Raw genomic sequence first — 17,266 nt, 5'->3', positions numbered from 1 at the left:
GACGCTCCGCTACCACTCAGCTTCACACGGCCCACGGCCAGCATCTTCCCTCAGTTCTTAAGCCTTTTTCTTAAGATGCTTTTATAACGTTTGCATTGGTTTTTGAAGCAAAATCAGTCGTAATTCGCAAAAGTTTTAAACAAATACTTTTTTTCTCTCTCTTTATCATTTACATTGTTTGTGTTGCTGTGTCTTTAAGAATCATATATGTAAATATACGATTCTGTGGGAGAGCAGAAGCTTTATGCACAAAATTAAATATTATACCATTATAAAAGTTTATAAAAGTTCATAAAAGTTCACTGAGTTCTTTATTGAGTTGCTATGTGGTCAATAATATGAAATATGGTATATGAAATAATGTTTTCACTAGGTGGCTGCTATGGTGTTGCTAAAAGGCTGCTACAATATCACTAGGTGGCTGCTACGGACTTGATTTGTGGTTGCTATGGTATTGCTAGATCTTTTATAGAACTGTTAGGTGGTTGCTATGGTGTTGATATAACACAGTATGTTACAGTATTACTAGGTGGCTGCTATGGAGTTGATTTGTGGTTGCTAGGGTGTTGCTAGATCTTTTATAGAACTGTTAGGTGGTTGCTATGATGTTGCTAACAGGCTGCTACAATATCACTAGGTGGCTGCTATGGAGTTGATTTGTGGTTGGTAGGGTGTTGCTAGATCTTTTATAGAACTGTTAGGTGGTTGCTATGGTGTTGATATAAGACAGTATGTCACAGTATTACTAGGTGGCTGCTATGAAGTTGATTTGTGGTTGCTATGGTATTGCTAGATCTTTTATAGAACTGTTAGGTGGTTGCTATGGTGTTGATAGAAGGCAGTATGTTACAGTATTACTAGGTGGCTGCTATGAAGTTGATTTGTGGTTGCTATGGTATTGCTAGATCTTTTATAGAACTGTTAGGTGGTTGCTATGGTGTTGATATAACACAGTATGTTACAGTATTACTAGGTGGCTGCTATGGAGTTGATTTGTGGTTGCTAGGGTGTTGCTAGATCTTTTATAGAACTGTTAGGTGGTTGCTATGTTGCTACAAGGCTGCTACAATATCACTAGGTGGCTGCTATGGAGTTGATTTGTGGTTGCTAGGGTGTTGCTAGATCTTTTATAGAACTGTTAGGTGGTTGCTATGATGTTGCTAAAAGGCTGCTACAATATCACTAGGTGGCTGCTATGGAGTTGATTTGTGGTTGGTAGGGTGTTGCTAGGTCTTTTATAGAACTGTTAGGTGGTTGCTATGGTGTTGATAGAAGGCAGTATGTTACAGTATTACTAGGTGGCTGCTATGAAGTTGATTTGTGGTTGCTAAGGTGTTGCTAGATCTTTTGTAGAACTGTTAGGTGGTTGATATGATGTTGCTAAAAGACTGTTACAGTATTACTAGGTGGCTGCTATGGAGTTGATTTGTGGTTGCTAGGGTGTTGCTAGATCTTTTATAGAACTGTTAGGTGGTTGCTATGATGTTTCTAAAAGGCTGCTACAATATCACTAGGTGGCTGCTATGAAGTTGATTTGTGGTTGGTAGGGTGTTGCTAGATCTTTTATAGAACTGTTAGGTGGTTGCTATGGTGTTGATATAAGACAGTATGTTACAGTATTACTAGGTGGCTGCTATGAAGTTGATTTGTGGTTGCTAAGGTGTTGCTAGATCTTTTACAGAACTGTTAGGTGGTTGCTATGATGTCGCTAAAAGACTGTTACAGTATTACTAGGTGGCTGCTATGGAGTTGTTTTGTGGTTGCTAGGGTGTTGCTAGATCAGTTATAGTATTGTTAGGTGGTTGCTATGGTGTTGATGTAAGACTGTTACAGTATTACTAGGTGGCTGCTATGGAGTTGATTTGAGGTTGCTAGAGTGTTGCTAGATATTGTATAGTATTGTTAGGTGGTTGCTATGGTGTTGATAGAAGACTGTTACAGTATTACTAGGTGGCTGCTATGGAATTTATAAAAGACTGTTACAGTATTACTAGATGGCAGCTATGGAGTTGTTCTGTGGTTGCTAAGGTGTTGCTAGATCAGTTATAGTATTGTTAGGTGGTTGCTATGGTATTGTAATAGACTTGCATAATGATTGTTGCGGTGTTGCTAGGTGGGAATCTTAATTTCCAATTTTTTTGGGGCCCAAATCCAATTTTCTGATCATATCCAAAGTTTCAGATGTTTTCAAGCTTGACAGAAAGTATTTCCTTAGCATATACCTTAGCTACAGTCTCATAGAAAGTTTTATTAAACTTTAATAAGATTATTTTGATATTAGTGGCCTGAACTAGTGATGATTCTTAATTATATCTTTATCAGCGTTCTCTAAACTTATCCAACCTCATTCAAATTCTTCACTGTTTGCTGATTTTAAAGAGCAATTTACACACAATAGGCAGGAGTGAACTCAGGAGCACAGATACAAGATTAAGAGTTTAATTAAATGATGTAATGATCACTTGAGAATTGAATAGCGCACAAAAAATAACAGTATTTACAGTGGTACAGCCACAACCTAATAACTAATAAGTGTAGACCTCTAGGGTCGATTTCAGATTTCAGAGACACGTATTAGACCTCGGCCTGACTGCACGTCAGTGCTGTTCCCCTATTAAAAATTAGGGATACAGTGATAGGGGAATTGTGGGCCGGCGGTTTTTCATGTACATTTCTGCTGATGTTAATTGTCATTTTCCTCCAGGCTAGCTTCCCCTGGGTGTTCTCCCACAGTATATGCTATATTTAACTGCTGAACGCTCTGAGAGCGAGTTGCTATTTCCTCTGCTGTGAGTGTGGTTTTATGCTCACTTGGTGCTGCAGTGACCGCACATGCTATCATGCACTAATGCAGGGTTAAACTTTCTGCATTAAAGTGGCTGGTTAATGTTAATTTGGTAGATTTAGCTATTAAAGGATCTATGTTTATTAGTTGTATTATTTACTTTACTTGAGATTTTACTTGAAGACTAGCATTAAGACTTTAAGATTACGTAACATTTTTATAGCAATTTTACAATAAAAAATTTAGCTTTGGAATCATGTTAATGTTCCACTGACTTTAATAGGAGGGGAGAATGGTGTCTTTGTGATTCCCACTAAGGGTTAAAACACTGCTACTACACTATAGAACAGTGGTGAAACTGCGTAACCCGAGTAATATTAGTACAAAATCCTGTAATACTACACACCTAGAAAAGTAAGTACAGATTTGTACTTAAAAGAGTACAAAGCTCGTCGCTGGGGCTGTACCTTATATTGAGGTACAAAAAAGTACCTTTCAGTGAAAGTCCTTTTTTGTACCCCTGTTTTGTGCCAGTAAAGATTATAAAGATTATAAACATTATCATCAACTGAATATGTGTCAAGAACTTCATGATGCAAAATTGTCTGGCTCTCAAATAAAAAAATGTGCAAATAAAATACATATTGTTTATTAATACAGTGGTACAGAATACTGAATGTACCTTTTGTCTGGATAGAAATTACTTTGTACTTCAGAGGGAACAAATCTGACCCTGTAAAGACCAATATTGGACCTTTGAGGGTACAATTATGAACAGTGTACCTTTGAGTACAAAAAAGTACTCATTCCGTACCTCTGTTTTTTAGAGTGTACCCTACCACCTCAGTTTACATACTTAACTCACTCCAGTTGCGTCTTCAGCATCTCTCAGCTTGTCAACAAATGCATGTGTACAGCTGTCCATGAGGGGGCGCTCTAAGTGTGATTTGAAATCTTTTACTAACATTCAAATAAAACCTTTTAGGAATTAGAAATCTTACAGCACTTCATGCTCCCCTCTGCTGACAACTTTTATAGAGATGTGGATTTCATTTTCCAGCAGGACTTGGCACACTGCCCACACTGGAAAAAGAACCAATTGTTAAAATAGATCAATCTGTGTGTTTTACATTTTGAAATGAATTACTGAAATAAAGTACCTTTTCTATGATATTCTAATTTTTGGAGATGCACCTGTATATAGCCCCACAGTTTAGAGAAGATGAGCTGTTGAATAAAACTGAAATGAAATTACTTTCATTTGTAGCTACACAATTTAGTAGTGACTTTTGTTTGTTTTTGTTTTTGTTTTCCGGTTCCTTTAAATCACTACTTTTAAGTCAATTTGTATATAAGTGTGTGAGTGTATGTATTGCTACACACTCTGGACTGAAATCTATTATCATTTGTTGAATAGTGATGTGTAATATCTGTTTTATTGTGGGTATATTTTCTAGGTGCTCTTTTGTTTGCCTTCTGAGAACTCTCCTCAGGACTGCCAGCTGGGCAATAATATCTGGTAATTGTAGTTAAAACACAGAATTAGAGCTGGATCGGGATTAAAATAGTTAATACTTGATCCAGTCAAATAAACCCGGATTGTCCCCTATCCCGAATCACTTGATCAGATCAGAACATCTCTAGTTATGGCGAACAATAGATGGTAATGATTTTAATATATTATCCAAATAAAGAAAAATCTATATCATTGATGCTCTCCTCTGCGTCCTCTGAGAGTCTCTTATTTACAGTCTTTTTGTGGAAATCACTGTCAATCTGTGGCATCTGAGCGCATCTTGTCTGTTTGTGTTTTGTTCAAAGCAAATGGAATTCTGCACAAGGTCAAACCTCACTCTACGTTTTCTGACTTATAATAACAGTAGCATCATTGTTGGTGCAGTATAATGTGGTAGGTTTGGGCATCTTGGTTAAAAAAATATCTGTCACTGTGAACTACAGTACAGAGTAAAAGATACAATTTTTGCTCTTAAAATCATTACATTTTCTCAAAAATCGATGTTGCACCTTATGTGTGAATTATACCAGTCAGGTATTAAAGGACAGTAAAGCCACTCCACTGTAGTACAGAGTTATACAGGAGTTCTAGTGAAGTTTCTCTTCAGCTCAGAGGCCAGCGCAGTATTAGCATTAGCTGCTAACTGCAGCATTAGCTCTTCACCGTTCAGATGTGAGTATATCGGACTATAGTCTGCGTGTTTACCGTGTTTACCGTAAAACAAGCTACGTGGGATAAACAGCTAGCTAATATCGCCGTGGCTTACCAAAACACTCAGGGTTCCTCAGTGTAGCTCTGTCAGTTGGCATTTACTAGCGCTAAGTGCTGCTAACCTCAGCTAGCGCTGCTGTTAACTGTGGCTAAAATAGCACTTTACTCACCCAATTAAACAGTTTTCATGAGAGAAATCTGTGTAAATTAACATACAGCGCTTGTTTGATTTAGAAGGGAAACACGGCGACACCCTTGTTCCTTACTATTGTCACTTAAAATGCACCTAATAATCATGTGCGCCTTATGTATAAAAATAGACCATAAAAAAGACATTCATTGACAGTTCTCCTTCAAATCCGGTGTGCCTTATAGTCCGTAAATTGCAGGGAATAAAATAAAAGATCAAAATTGATTTCCAAATGGAATACAGTTAAGCATGACACAGTTCTTTACTTTAGGTTTTGATTTTTTTTTGTCCAATCATTTATCTTCTGGTGGTGAGAAAACAGCTATTACCTTATTATTTGTTAATTTTAAGAGAAACTCACTGGTAGTTTAGTCTGCTGTACAGCATTTAAATCATTTACAATCATGCTTTTAAGATATTTATTTCATTTCAACAATATCATTAATTATGTAATTACACAGTTTAGCTAAACAGTTTAGCGCAATTACTATTATACTCTATAATAGTAATAGACTAACACTACAGAGACATGCTGTGATGTGGATAACAAACATATACTGGTTAATACATTACTTTTACTATTATTTTGTACCACATTTACATACAAACTCATTTATTATTACTTATTAACTATTTCAAAGACCCGTTGCTCTGCAGAGCAACAATTATTTTTACGATAATTAAAGATTAAACTCCAGTATGGCGTCTGTCCAACCCTGTCACCACTATTTAGCTACTGATTGGTCGCCACCAATACAAGCCGGTCCTTAAGCAGCCTTATCAATACAATTAGCCACAGCACTGAGCGCACGCCAGTCAAATTACACAATTAAGTGTGACTCGTAACAACACGTAATTGGCCACAATCTTTGTGCTTTATAGGCTAATGATGCAGCACTGGGGGGAGGACAAAGGCCTTCACACTTTCACACCACGGTGTGGTATTGATTAGAGGGAACAATGGAGTCACAGGGGTCTCGGCCATGGCCGCGGGCGAATGGAAAGGGGGAGGGAGGGGGGTCTCGGGGTCTCTGGGTAAGGCGGAGCAAACAAAAGGATTTCACTCCTAACACTAACACTCCATATGGGGCCCAGCGCTGAAACCAGCGTTCATCCATCTGCATCTCAAACACTCAGCGGCCACCGCGGGTCACGTGGAGGATTCCTCCACTAGCTTAATGTCCTCATTTACACTCGGCACATGCATTCACATTCATTTTAATACCCCAGTCTCTGTAAGAGCTCAGGAATAGATATTCAGCTCATCACAGAATAGATTAAGAAAAGAAGACAAAGAATACTAAAATATATAGACCATATACACAAAACATTGTATAGATGCATTAAAATGCAACATTAAAAGTTCTCCTCACGTTTTCTACTTCTGCACCTCACTCTGATCAACTACACCTATTGAGCTGAGCCTTAAATACATACATTTAAAAGCTGCAGCCGAACAAAGGAGATGATTTCTGATTTCTGTATTTGAACACTGCAGGATTTCAAGTGTGTTTAGGATCAGAATACTGATTTTAAGATTGTAACTCTGATTTTAACTATAATTTTATCATTAATACTGATCCTATGAATACAGATTCTAGTATTTTAACTGTGATTTCAGGATTTCAACTTGGATTTCAGAATTTCAGGATTTTAACTATGGTTTCTCTATTTGAACACTGATTTGGGGATTTAAATGGTGATTCAAGGATTGGAATACTGATTCTAAGATTGTATCTCTGACTTAAACTTTAATTTTATCATAAATACTGATTTTATGAATACTGAGTCTAGGATTTCAACTGTCATTTCAGGATTTCAACTTGGATTTCAGGATTTTAGCCTAACTATGGTTTCTGTATTTGTACAATAATTCCAAGATTGTAAGTTTTAGCTGTGTTTAGCTGTGATTTCAGGGTATGAATACTGATTCTAGGATTTTAACTGTGATTTCAGAATTTCAATTTAAAAATATAAACTTTAAAATATGATTTCTGTATTTGAACACTGATTTGGTGATTTTAATGTTGATTCATGGTTTTGAACATTCATTCTAAGATTGTAACACTGATTTTAACTTTGATTTTAGTTTTAGCTATGATTTCAGGGTAAGAGTACTGATTCTAGGATATCAACTCAAACTTTAACTGTAATTTAAGGGTTTCAACTCGGATTTCAGAATATAAACACTAATTTCATAACAGTAACAGTAATTTCTTCATTAACTTTAACTTTAGGGTGTGAGCACTGATTTATTCAGTGAGTTTGTGATTTCAACTGTGTTTTTTGTATTTGAACCCTGATTTGGGCATTTCGATTGTGATTCCATGATTTAAATACTGATTTGAGGATTATAACAGTAATGTTTTAATCTGAACACTGATTTCAGTATGTGTCCACTAATTCCATAATAGAAATTAGTTAGGTTAGGTCAAAATTTGAACACTGGAACTGGAAATGGTTAACTGAGCACCTAAGTAACAATATTAAAAGAAAAACTCTCATAACTCCTCATTACAGACTGCAAGAAGTACCCTAATATTATTATTCAGTAACTGCTCTGGAACTTATATATTAGGCATTAAAGTGAAGAACTGAAGTCTGGGCCGAGCAACAGATCTCCACATTATACAGAGCCTTTATTAACAGTTACTGTTAAAAACACCACACTGCGGGCTGAAGTTTGAAGCGATAGATAAAGTGAAGAACAGTGCTGAATAATTGAGAAGCTATGGGCTGTGGAGTGATATTGGGCGTGATAAGAGTGTTAAGTCAGCGGAGTGTGAGATGTAGAGTAATATTCAGCCTCATTAGCTGGGGTGGTAACAGAGCCGGGCCAGACGCAGCATCCAGATTAAAACCAGATTACTAACAAGAAACACAGTAATCAGAACCGTCCACATCCACTAATCCACACCACACTGCTCAGAGAGAGAGAAAGAGAGAGAGAGAGAAAGAGAGAGGGAGAGATGCACCTTGTCCTGGCATTAAGAAAACTTTTGCTGCAACATTTGAGGACAAAAAACCCACTAGAGAAAGAGAGAGAGAAAGAGCAAGTAAGAGAGAAGATATACAGTATAAGAGAAGAGCGAGAAAGATCATTTCAAACAAAGGGAAGAGAGGAAAAGTAAGAAACTGATATAGAGAGAGAGAGTTCTGAGAAAAAGAGAACAAGAGAGACAAAGTGAGAGAAAGGAAAGAAAGAGAGAAAAGAGTAACAGTGAGAGAAAGATAAAGATGCAAAGAAGTAAAGTGAGAGAGAAAAGAACAGATAGATAGATAGATCGATAGATAGATAGATCAAAGAAAGGCAGAGAGATAGATAGATCAAAGACAGACAGAGAGATAGACAGACAGACAGAGAGCAATACAGACAGGTAGAAAAAGAAACAATATGGACATATGGATGGACATACATACATACATCCAGATAGACGGACAGACAGACAGACAGACAGACAGACAGACAGACAGACAGACAGACAGACAGACAGATAGATAGATAGATAGATAGATAGATAGATAGAACCAAAGACAGGCAGAGAGATGGATAGACAGGCTGACAGCAATACAGACAGGCAGATAAAGAAACAATATGGACATATGGATGGACATACAGACAGATAAAGTGACAGATGGATGCACAGGTAGACAGGTAGAAAAAAAGAAGCAAATGAAAAAGGTGGAGAAGAGAAATACAGAGCAAAAGAAAGAAGTTAAAGAGATAGAGAGATGACAATGAAGAAAGAAAGTAAAACAGTGAGAGAGAGAGAGACAGATTGAGAAAGAGTGAGAGAGAAAGAGAGGCAGTGATGAAAGAGGGAGGAGGGTTTGTGAGTGAAGGAGGACAGCAGGGAGAGAGGGATGAGGGATGAATCTTCAGGAAGATGAGTAGATGTCTGGCTGTGGTGAGGGGAGGAGAGGGGGAAATGAATCAGAGAGTTAGCGACACGCCGCTAACGTGCCGCTCTGATTGTGTTGATACAAAAAAAGACTGATGAGCGCGCGAGAAAAAGACGAGTGGAGCGCTTGTTCGCGGGCGGAGAGGATCAGAGCGGAAACGGCACGCGGCGTTCAGCCTCACGCACCCCACAGAACCTCATCACAACCCCGCCGCTGCCGCACCAGCGCTCGCGTGTGAACACATAAGGCCCGGGAAATGGAAATGACGGGAAAACAGGGGGAAGCAGTTTTGTTCTCTGGTTGCTGGAATCTCACTCTCTCTCTCGCTCTCTCTCTCTCTCTCTCTCTCTTTCTCTCTCTTTCTCTCTCTCTCTCTCTTTTTGCTCCATCACTCCCTCTCTCTCTTTCTCTCCGCTTGCCTTGTTCTCGCAAAGCTTGGGACCGTGACGGGGACCGACCGCTGCGTGGACTTTTTGGAGAAAACGAGCCAAATTGCCCGGAGACAGCTCCGGCTCTGCTGATGCCGCAGGCTGGCACACATCTGCTGCCGGGTAATTTCACCGAGACGAGTCAGTCTGCAGCTCTAGAGCTCAGCTAGGCCCGCGCGGTAAAATCATGAAGATAATGACTGCAATCAAACATATTTGAAGACATTTTCAATAAAATATGATGCTCTTCTGCTCCGCAATCTGCTTAATCTGAACTCTGCAAAAGGTTTGAACTTTGAAAACTAGAGGGTGCTGTGTGACCTTTTCCTATTCGCTACAGTGAGGGAAGAGAAGTCTAACCATTCGTTCTCAACAGCATTTTCAAGTGCCACAGTTAACCCAGGGTTACCCCTACAATTTACCTCAGTTTTAGCCTTGAAGTGTTGCTTACTCTATACTGGTTGGATCTAGTCTGCAGATTCTTCACCAGTCTGAGTTGACAACGAAAGAAAGAATCAAGCAGTGTGTGAGGGAGGCAGAGTCTGATTTTTAGCATCCTGATCACTAATTTTACCATAAGTGGTCAACAAACATGTTTGATAAACAGCTTTTAAAAATTATGGAATATAATCAAGAGGAAGATGGATGATCACAAGCCATCAAACCAAACTGAACTGCTTAAATATTTGCACCAGGAGTAAAGCAGCATAAAGTTATCCAAAAGCAGTGTGTAAGACTTGTGGAGAAAAACATGATGCCACGATGCATGAAAACTGTGATTAAAAACCAGGATTATTCCACCAAATATTAATTTAGTAACTCCTAAAATTTATGAATACGAATGTGTTTTATTTGAATTAACAAATGCAAATAAATGCTTTAAATTACAATATTTTTTTTTTCGAACTTGGGAGAAATGTTGTCAATAGTTTATAAAATAAAACAACAATGTTAATTTTACTCATATATATACATATACCTATAAATAGCAAAATCAGAGAAACTGATTCAGAAACTGAAGTGGTCTCTTACATTTTTCCAGAGCTGTACTTACATTTTTCATTTGTTTCTAATTTTTGTTCCATTTTCTCCTCAATTTAAAAGGCCAACTACCCAACACACTCATTAGGACTCCCCCCATCACTAGTAATGCCACAACACCAGGAGGGTTAAGACCAGCACGTGCCACCTTCAACATATATGAAGTCAGACTCTTTTTGAACTGCTGCTGATGCAGCATTACCGAGTAGCATCACAGCGCCAACACTCGAAGGGAAGATTCATCAGTTTATCAGCGCTGTATTTGGGAATGCTGAGGGTGAACAGAAGTGAGCTATTCAACAAAATCTGTACTCGCTATCATGTTTCACTACAACCCAAATCCATTTTATACTGGATTTCTCTTTTAAAAGATTTAACAGCTACACACAGCACAGAAATTCTTACAAGAATCCAACATCTTCCTCATACATAGTATGGACTCCAATGTTTGGTGTTTTACTCACCTCCAACTCACTCTGCAGTCAGCACAGACCGCATCAACTCCATCTTCCCTCGCCCATAGCTATATTTCACCTTCCTTTCATTTTGGGTCAGCTCAAATGACAGCACCAACAATGACAAGCAGCAAGCAGTTGTACCTCCATGCTAAATCTGCAGCTTTGTCCACAATTTGCCCTACTTGTGGAAAGAGGACAGTATCTTCCTAACACTTATCCAGCTAACATTAGTGTAACTAATGTTAATAATGTTAATGAAGGAGTGCAGCCGGTTTAAACTCTCCTCAGCAGCTCTTTGCAGTAATTTAACTCTTCACAGGTATAGAAGTCAGTGTTTAAACTGAACAGAACTAGATAAAACAGACTGTAGAGTATTGTGTGGAGTTATATGCGTTTATTTGTGTTTAATGAACACAGCAATGCTATTATTACACTGTATACTCGTCTTTCTCTCCCGCTCTCTCATGAGCTGCAAGTCCCACCCACGCTGAAACATTATTGGCCAGCTAAGCATGAGGAGAGGCCAATCAGGATGCTCAGGATTTGTCACTCTCTCACTATGGGTGTTTATTTCTCTTTCTCGTACGGTCGCGTACGGTACATTCTCTCGCTCTATCACACATTAACGACAGGTTTACAATAAAAAAAAAAACGCCTCAACTATTCTTTATAGTCAACATTGTCGATAACGCCGACTAATCGCTGCAGCCGTACACAACTCACACACACTCACTAACTAACACACCCCCACCATGCCAATCAGTGTCACTGCAGTGTAATTATACTGTACAAACAATGTACACTGATGAATATGGAAAACCCATAATCCATTTGCATTGTTTGGATTGGAGATTGGCGCTCAGCTTCTCTGAGGAAGTGCGTTGACTTCCAGTTTACGACGTTCCATTTATGCACCGCAATCTGCTGTCCTACAGCAATGATCTCACACACATACAGAGTCAGAAATCATTTATTACCTTTCCAAATTATGTTCCCGCTCTATATAACTGCGCTTTATATCAGCATCATTCAGTAACAAACTATGTTCCTTGTTTTGTAAATGATGCACAGAAAAGCGACGCCCACACCTCTTAATAAAATAAGGTGTAGCATTTTGGGTAACAACACCAACTTCCCCATGGCAGACTAGGGGTTTAATTCCCTGACTGAGCAAACACACCACTCTACATTACTTCTGCATTCCTTGTCAATGATTGACCGTATCCAATTATATCATCCTACATAATAGGACTGACTGTGACTCCTGACTGTAAGTGTGGACCAACCGATGCTAAGAGCTCTCAGAACTCAGCATGACCATCAAAAACCATATGATGAAACTGGCTCTCATCAGGAATACCCCAGGAAAGGGAGAGCAAGAGTTTTCTCTGTTGTACAGGATAAGAGTTACCAGCCTCAGAAACCGCACTTTTAAATGTTTTGCATTGTAGATTTATACTGGTTATCCAAACTACAAAGAAAAACATAAGTCTACCAGAATATTTTTTATGTTTGAGATTTTTCACAGTAGGCACCTCTTGCTTAGATGACAGCATTTTCTTAGTTTTCTCAGATTTATGAGTTAGAGCAACCTGAAATTTCAGGCTTACAGTTATCAGGCTTGCAGTCACCGCAAAGACCATTAAAATGTAATGATGAAACTGGCTCTCATCAGGAATACCGCAGGAAAGGAAGAGCTAGAGTTTCCTCTATTGCACAGGATAAGAGCACATAAATGCTTCACAGAGTATTTTTTAGGTTTGTTCAACACTTTTAAGTTCCTACTTGATTCCTTATGTTTTCCTTCATAGTCTGGATCACTTCAATATTCATTTACTATGCAGGAACAAAAAGAAGAACGTTGAATGAGAAGGTGTATACAAACTTTTGACTCTTTTGGTACTGTACATGATACACAAACACACACACACACACACGCACACACACCAAAACACTCATAAATCATGGTTATTTGTTTAAGTACCACTACTTCTAGTGATTTACTGTTAAATACTGCCCTGTTCCACTGCTGTTTTATTGTGCAGACTATGGAATAAACTGGGAAACACACTGACCTGATGCCACAACTCAACTTAACGTCAGAGGGAAATTAATATACTTGAATTAACTCACATTACTGAGATCATTTAACACTAATTAATCACAAACAAACACAATAAGGTTTCATTCCCCACTGTAAGAGTTAATCCAGCACTTAGTTATGACATGTGTCCTTTCTACCCCAGTGCTCTACTTTCATGACCCAGTCGGCTTTTGTGTGTGTGTGTGTGTGTGTGTGTGAGTGAACAGGCCGAACTCTCGAAACTTCAGAGAGTTCACAGTGAAGTCTTCACTTCATTACCACCCACAGCCCTCCACTGACCCCCGCAGTGTTCACTCCACTCATATAGCTCTGAAATCAAAGAACTGCTTCAGTCATAAAATGTGATTTACTCTTTTATCCTTACCACTGATTGGCTGAAACATGCCGTATGAAGTCCTATCACTTCTATGCAGTGGAGTTTACATTGGAGTACTACAATACTATACGACTCACTGGAGCATAAAAACATGAATTTAATGTAAGGCAAAAAAAGGTAAAAGCTCGAGTAGCATGAAGTTATCCAAAAGCAGTGTGTAAGACTGGTGGAGGAGAACATGATGCCAAGGTGCATGAAAACTGTAATTAAAAGCAGGAATATTCCACCAAATATTGATTTCTGAATAATGAACCTGTTTTCTTTGCATTTTTGAAGTCTGAACGCTCTGCATCTTTTTTGTTATTTCAGCCATTTCATATTTTCTGGTCTCTTAATTTTTTTCCAGAGCTGTATATATGGGGATAAATAAAGTTTGAACCACTCCATCTGATTCAGCTGTTTATATAAATTTTTGACAGTTCAGCTTTAATCGAGAACAAAACAAGAATTAATTTTTGTACAAGAATGCCTATTAGCTCACTGTTAATTAGATTTACTTTACTTAAATTAAATAATTAGACTTTACTGGGTACTGGAGTTGAGTGAGCAATGACAAAAAGTACCAGTCAAAAGTTTGGAGACACCTTAAATTCAGTGGTTTTTCATTGTTTTAAAATGTTCTGCACTGTAATACTAATGTCATTCAAACTATGAAGCAAAACACAACAAACAAAACCCACAAATTCGTACAGCTCTTCATGCTTTCCTCTGCTAACAACTTTTATGAAGATTTCATTTTCCAGCAGGACTTCTTGGCAAATTGCCCACACTGCCAACAGTACCAACTGGTCTTATATAATATTCTAATTTTTACGTTTTGAACTGAATTACTGAAATGAAGGAACTTTACAATGATTTTTTTTAGTAAACCTTGCTGTTATCAGCTGAGCACTGGAGGTTGGTGCAGGTGGACCGAGCGCCCTTCCTGAATCTCCCCGGACTGCGCGCACTGCTTCCCCGCTGCCTGCCTGTCTCTCTCACCGGCGCTGGTAAAAAACACCCGGAGCTACCGGGCATGAGGAGGAAAGAATGCGAGCTATTCACCCTCCTCTCCCGGCCGGCTCAGCTTACACACACCGCCGCAGGCTCCACCACACCACCCAGCCGGGGCACGAAGGGTCAACAGACTGCGTGACTTTTATTAACGTAAACCAAGATATATAGGTTAGATAAATATATATCTTATCTTAGTTTGGGTTTATAGATATTAAAGTTTCCAAATTAAATGCAACATATCGACAAAACAACTACAATAACCTTAAACAATGTTTCATAAACCTGTTTTTATAATAATAAACCGGTTAACATCTACTAAAACTAACTTTAAATTAGAATTTAATCATACCACCTTAAATAGAGCAGCATCCCATTGAAAGATACCGGCGCCTCCAGGCGACACAACGCAGCCGCTGCCCCATTTAAGGTGGAATTGTTAATTCGCAAAATTAGACTATTAAAACAACTTCAGTTTCGCCTCAAAAGCACAAAATATTAAGCCGTAAAGTGTCTCTTACCGTCCGCAGCCGATAAAATAGCTGTGTTCCCCGTCTGGATAAAAAAAAATACTGCCCGGTATATAGAGTCTGTCCAGGGTTCTGGAGTGTTTTATTCACGCGTTGAAGCAGCAGAAATGTGTCCGCTGGAGGGTCCTCCGCCCCCCGCTGCTGCCGCTGCTGCTGCCGCCGCTGGAGAGGAGCGACACGAAAACTTCTCCTAAAACGAAGGTGTGGAACCCACAATGCAACACGTGGAGTTGGGTGGGAAAAAATTAACCAAATAAATAATAAAAACACGCTGGTTCAGTGTGAAGATGCGGCTGGGTGCACGCGCGTGGCTTCAGCGCCTCCCATTGGTCCAAGTGGAAGCGTGCTATCTGAATGAAGAATGATAATTTATTACCTCATTCAGCTCTGTAAAAAAAATCAAAATATTATAATTTAGAGCATTTATTTGCAGAAAATTTGAGAAATGGCTGAAATTACAAAAAAGATGCAGAACTTTCAGAGAACAAGTTCATATTCATAAAGTTTTACGAGTTCAGAAATCAATATTTGGAATGCTTTCATGCATCTTGACATGTTCTCCTCCACCAGTCTTACACACTGCTTTTGGATAACTTTATGCCTTTACTCAAGCAGTTCAGCTTGGTTTGATGGCTTGTGATCATCCATCTTTCTGTTGATTATATTCCAGAGGTTTTCAATTTGGTAAAATCAAAGAAAAACATCTTTATTAATTGGTCTATTTCTTTTTTTGCATACATACACCATTATAGGATAAAAGTAAATTATCCTCTGCTGCACTGTACAAAGTATATTTTAAGTATAGTTGAGTATATCTGAAGTAATGAAATACAAATCTGCCCAACACTTTAAATCAATTATGTTACAAACCTTTGACGAATAGTCCACCTCCATTAATGTCTTAGACTGTGGGTTGCAGATTACATTGTGGATATTTGATACTTTAATATATGGTAGATACATCATATTAGAATAAGTAATCGTAATTAGAATGAGTAATTAGTAAGTAATTATTCAGAGAAAACCCAAAGCACTGTACCACTTCTCTGGTAATGCTCTGTCAGGCTTTTACCACAGCTGTAAATCTGTTTATCTGTCTATAAGACATTGTTCCAGATCTGTGCAGGGTTTTAGGTGTTAGTGAATCTCCTATCTGGTCTTCCTGTGCTTGAGGTTCACCACTGCTTGCATCCTGTGGTAGATGTATGCATGTTCTTAGGGGAAGTCTTCTGTAAATAGTTGATTTTGACTCAGATTCACCTACAGCTTCTTGATGTGGCTGTCTGAGTGATAGAAAGGGTTTTTTCTAAACAAAGGAAACAGTTCTGACAGCTTTCCCCACAGTTCATTTCCATGGTCTTATGGTACTTTTGCATTTCTTAGTTCACTGGTGTTTTTTATTTGCTAGATTTGGCCACATCTTATGTTTTCTGCATCTTTCAAGATGGGTTTCTTTTACATTTTCAGGCAAAAAAAAAATGGTTTTGCCAGCAGTGATGGCTTTTTGAATTTCACATTTAAAAATGAGGGTGCCCTCGTGTCTGTGCTACCATCTGGCAGTTTTCCTTTTAGTTAGGTTTTTATAGGCAGATCTGTTGGAGTTGTTCTGATTATCAGATAGTCTGTTCACATTCTCTGTTCTCCATAATTCCAAACAGAACGTTATGTTTACATTTTTCGAAAGTAAGGACCTGTATGGGCTGATATTGTACAAGAGAGTTAACTCTTCCTCTTCCGGTCCTGATGAGTGCCAGTTTCATCATACCATTTTTAATCGTCTTTGCAGACGCACTTGAGGATAATTTCAAAATTTGTAAACTTTTTCGGCCTTCATTTCTTAAGTTTTATTAATTAGTGTTAATTACTGTATACCAACTCTACCTCTTAAAAAACTGATGCTCTCAAACACTCTTGAGTTCAGCACAGCTGTTAACTGAAGGCCATTACCTCTGAAGGCCATGACTTCCAGGCAAGAAATTTCAAGATGTGCAAAGCTGTCATCTAAGTAAGAGATGCTACTTTAAAGATTTAGAAAATTAAGCTTGTTAAAAAGAATTTATCCTGCTTTTGTTGGAATAACCGTCTCTACTAGAGTTTGGAGAAGAAGCATTGCTATAAGCATTTGATTACTTTCAGCGACATAAGCATAAGTGAGGTCAGTATGTTGGAAAATCATCACCCTGCTTTATCCAAAACTCATCCTAAAAGTTTTGGATGGAGCTCCATTGTTC

The 17,266-nt window shown here is 38.4% G+C and overlaps 1 protein-coding gene across 1 annotated transcript in view; it reads right to left on the bottom strand.

The window, feature by feature from the left end:
- Nucleotides 1-15,237, bottom strand: part of plxnb3 (plexin B3) — a 151,461-nt gene extending 136,224 nt beyond the window's left edge. Inside the window, exon 1 of the mRNA XM_022670889.2 lies at nucleotides 15,027-15,237. The gene's annotated coding sequence lies outside the window, so the exon portion shown is untranslated. The remainder of the gene's footprint in view (nucleotides 1-15,026) is intronic.
- Between the last annotated feature and the right edge of the window lie 2,029 nt (nucleotides 15,238-17,266).

The sequence above is a fragment of the Astyanax mexicanus genome, chromosome 12 (genome assembly GCF_023375975.1).
Source record: "Astyanax mexicanus isolate ESR-SI-001 chromosome 12, AstMex3_surface, whole genome shotgun sequence".
NCBI classification, from domain to species: domain Eukaryota; kingdom Metazoa; phylum Chordata; class Actinopteri; order Characiformes; family Acestrorhamphidae; genus Astyanax; species Astyanax mexicanus.
This window is presented reverse-complemented; position numbering and strand designations above follow the sequence as displayed.